Raw genomic sequence first — 4,477 nt, forward strand, 5'->3', positions numbered from 1 at the left:
ATAGTTGGGTATTAAAGTAAAAAGCTATGATTTTAAATAATTGGAATAATTGTAAGATTTGAGTATTTGAGTGGAAAAATGCATGAGAGAGATAGAATGAACCCATGTTGCAATACTTTCAACTTAAGCGAAAATGTTTTATGGTACTTCAGACAAAACAGAGTTACCTTGCAAATGAGCATGGTTGTGCATTTGGGTGATGGAAATACTTTACTTACACAGGTATAATTAAATTGATTTTATTTGGGTAGATTGTACTTCTGAACTAAGAGCCTGGATGATATCCCTGAGAATTTTCTCTCAAGGCTACTACTCTACTACTTTGAGCAACAGTTTCAATTCTGATTTTCTGTTGGCTGTTTAGTGATAAGAGGTTCCTGGACATTCTTGCCCAAGATGGCTTCAAACCATGATCGTCAGATCTCAGCCTCCCGACTAACCAGGATGCCAGGCAATAGCCGCCAATAGTTTTAATAATTTAGTAAATTGTACAGTTACTGAAGTTATTCATTATCTTTATAACCTGTGTAATATATGTGTGTATGTATATATCAATGCATACGGATAGAAATATTTTAACATATTTTTGTATCTACGGTAGATTTATGAAATCATCCATTATAAAATAAAATGGAAACAAAAGTTAATAAGGGTCAAAACAAAGGAAAATATCACATGTTTCTTGTTGTTGAATGGAATACGAATTGTGAGAATCAGTTTGGGAAAACCATCTCCACGTTAACAAAATGGATAAGAGCTATTAATTCCTATCCATCTATTTGCCCATGTTGTGCAACCTCACACATGAGTGTCAAAATCAAAAAACACTTTTTGCCTTTGCTTTTAACTCACCTGTTATAATTTATGGATTAGATGTTGTAATCAAATAAAGACTAAAATAATGTTATGTGAGGCTATGAATTAGAGCTGAAAATGATTTTAAATATGATAATATCGAAGTAAATTGCATATTTCTTACTTTTACTCTGTCATGTCCCTCATTCCCACATTAGGAAAGTATATAGAAGGTTTTCATTGAATTATATGTACAATTATGAAAAAAATTTATTGAAAGAATATGGGCACAGTGTGGTTTTAGCTTCTTGAGACCTGTAGAGGGAAGTTTGTTCTTGAGGACTTGCAGTACATTGTGATGAAGATGAAGGGAGTGATGTGCTTATTCTGGAAAACTGGCTAGGGGATTCGTCCCATAAAGGTAGTGATGAATTCTTCCAAAAGGTTACAGTAAAATCACTTTCACAGCCATGTTCACTGCTGCACTACTCACCATAGCCATGTTACGGAAACAACCCAGATGTCCTTTGGCGGAGTGATGGTTGGAGAAAGTGTGGCACATATACACAATTGGATTGCACCCATCCATTTTGACGACTGTTACATTATTTGGAAAGGAATGGATAGATCTAAAAATATATTAAGTGAACTAAGTCAGAGCCAGACACACAAAGGACCCATGTCCTGTCTCATATTTGGAAGCTAGAAACTTATACAAGTTTACACAAAAATATTAACCAAAGCATCCTATTTGCAGAGGAGTATTTCAAAGGTGTAATTTCTTATAAAAATTGAACTTTACTCCAACAAAATGAATACCAGGAAACTATCACTTGGAAGATGTGAGTGGAAGTCAAAAGGAAGGAATAAAGAGAGTTATGGAGGAAGAGAGTGAAGGTATAATACTCAATGCACATGTACGAAACTAGAAAAAATTAAAGTGGGGTGAGGTTTAGAAGGGTGTGGACAAGTTATATAAAGATCCAATATATTTAAAAAATTGATATGTTGAATGGAAATTCCCTTGTACAAGTATTTAAAATAATATAATTAAATATAATTAAAATATAATTAAAATATAATTAAAAACAATGGAGACATCTGATCTTAAATTCTATTTCCATCTCTTTTAAAAAATAAAATTATTTGCTCTATAATTTGATCAGAGGGATGGATTTTGTGGTTAGCTAGATCATTGCACATCTGTCTCTCTCTTCATCTCTCCCTCTCATGGTTCTCATAGGTAGTATGATTGCTCCATAATTATCCTAATGTATTTTGCTTTTATATTTTTGGTTGCATCATTTCACTGTCTGCTCTGTCATTTCCCAATTCATTTACATATAAGGCATTATTTCCTATTTTCTCATTCCTAGAATAAGCTGCACATGAAGACACCACTGGTCCTCATTTTCAGTCTGTCCCTTTGAATACGGAGGAAAATCTTTCCTCTGCTCTCTACCAAATCCCTACTCACCAGTTAGAATAATTTAGAATAGTAAAAATGAAAAAAGAGAAAATAAATAATAGTGAAAAAAACAGGTGCAGGAAATTCACCGTATTTTTGTGACCAGTTCATCCAATGTGAACTATTGGAAAACATGGACACCTCATTCTCACTGGCACTCAAAAACTCTGGTTAGGCAATTCTGATGAAATTGAGAAATAAGATGAAAAAGTGAGAAATGGTATCAACTGCAAGAAAAAAATGGCGAAGGATTCAAGCAAATTTCTTCTTTGTTCTGCTGAAAATAATGGCCTTACTACAGTGCAGAGACTACTTTCCAAAAAGGCCATTCATGTGAATACTAAGGATAACGATGAGTATACCCCTCTTCATCGAGAAGCCTACGGTGGACACTTAGACACTGTCTATGAGTTGGTGGCTCAAAGCAGATATTTATGTAATAACTGTGAATGGCTGGACACCCCTGCACAGTACTTATACATGGAATAATACCAGAGTGGTTTCTTTATTTCATCATGATGCAGACACCAATGGCCAAACTAAAGGCCTCTTGACCCCCTTGTGTCTTGCTGCTGGGAGTAGATATAGCAAAGATAAGCTGCTTCTGTTGAACCATTATATCAAACCAGATCTGAAGCACAACTTGGAAAAAACTGCATTTGATCTTGCCAAAAGGATAAGTATGTATCACTACCTCTTTGAAGTTGTGGAATGCTGTACAAATTGTTTTCCTAAGTCCTAATGGTTTGGGTAACTTTCTTAAATTTCAAAATTGCCAGTCCGTCCCATGTGTCCATACAAAATATTTTCACAATACAAAGAAACAGCAATATCTTACTTTAAAAATTCATGGATTCCATGGTATTCTTCCAAGTGAATTGCCTGACTTTGATGTCAAAATATATTCGAGTTGTTTGTATACATCAATAATGATTTCTATAGTGTTTGTGATTTTTTTAATCAGAAATAATTTTAACTTATCTGTTGAAATGAGTAGTACAGAAACTAAAGATATTTCTGGTGCTTGTCTGAAAAAAGTATATTTTAAAATATTTAGTATTCTGTTTGTATAATGTCTATAATCTATTTCTTTCCCTCCTAGATATAATACTTTGAATTCGACATTGTTTTATAATATATAGGTTCATTAATAAATGTGTCCTTTCAGATTGCTTTCCATATAGAAACAGTTTAAGATTCCTTTAATTCCTAGGTCCTTATAGAATTTTATTTCTTTAGGTTAAAATGACAATGCTATCTTATTTCAAAAGTTTTATAAAGGTTATGCTATGTAAAGGCTTCTAGTATATGTATGAGTCAAGCGGAAAAGGTCAGATAATGTGATGTCCGGAAAATGAACCCTTAGATGTGTATTTTAATGTTTTTTTTCTTTCATGCATGTGTTTCTAACACATTTATAAGATTATCTCTTTGTTGCTTTGTATGTCCCTCCTCCACAGTATAACCCCTGCTTTCACTATATTTGATGTCAGTATAACTTGTGGAGGAGATGGGGAAAAACCAGTTGTTTAAGGATACAGGTGGACCTGTTGCAACAATGAGAAGTACAAGTTGTCATGTCCAAAACGAGCTTTACAACGTTGGTGCGGGGGGGGGGGGGGGGGAAGGAGAAGGATTGGGATTAGGGGGGGAGGGGGGAGGCTAGGAAGGGATGGGAAGGATAAACAAAGGAGGAGGCTGCAATGCTTGATAAGAAATGTACTCACTATCTTGCCCATGTAATTGTAACTCCTCTGTACAGTATGTTCACAAATAAAATTAAAAAAAAAAAAGTGAAGATTGAATACACTGATGACAAAATAACTGTTATTTCTACGAATTACATGTATTATTACACTTGTATATTTGTAATCAACTTTTTAATAACTGTTTTTCACTTCTTGCATCTGAAGAACGAAAAATATAGAATACTTCACAAATTTTCATATCATCCTTGTGCAAAAGCAATGTTAATCTCTGTATTGTAATTCGGGTAGACGTGCTGCTGAAGCATGTAGTATCCTGTAAATTTAAGTAGTTAATGATGCAATCTTAAGACAGGCATATATCCTTGGTTGCCTATTTGTAACAAGGAAACCTTATTGCTCCCTAAATTGCTATTCATCTTATTTCTGTAAAATTCTGTGTATGGTGGAAAAAATTATATTGTTTGTTCGATTGCTCATATTTGCAATTTTTGTCAATAACTATTTT

The 4,477-nt window shown here is 33.8% G+C and overlaps 1 pseudogene; it reads right to left on the reverse strand.

Annotated features, from left to right (window-relative positions):
• Positions 1–4,180: 4,180 nt before the first annotated feature.
• On the reverse strand, positions 4,181–4,277 carry LOC122126686 (annotated as a pseudogene).
• Between the last annotated feature and the right edge of the window lie 200 nt (positions 4,278–4,477).

The sequence above is a fragment of the Dipodomys spectabilis genome, unplaced genomic scaffold (genome assembly GCF_019054845.1).
Source record: "Dipodomys spectabilis isolate Male_0828 unplaced genomic scaffold, ASM1905484v1 ptg000287l, whole genome shotgun sequence".
In the NCBI taxonomy this organism is placed as follows: domain Eukaryota; kingdom Metazoa; phylum Chordata; class Mammalia; order Rodentia; family Heteromyidae; genus Dipodomys; species Dipodomys spectabilis.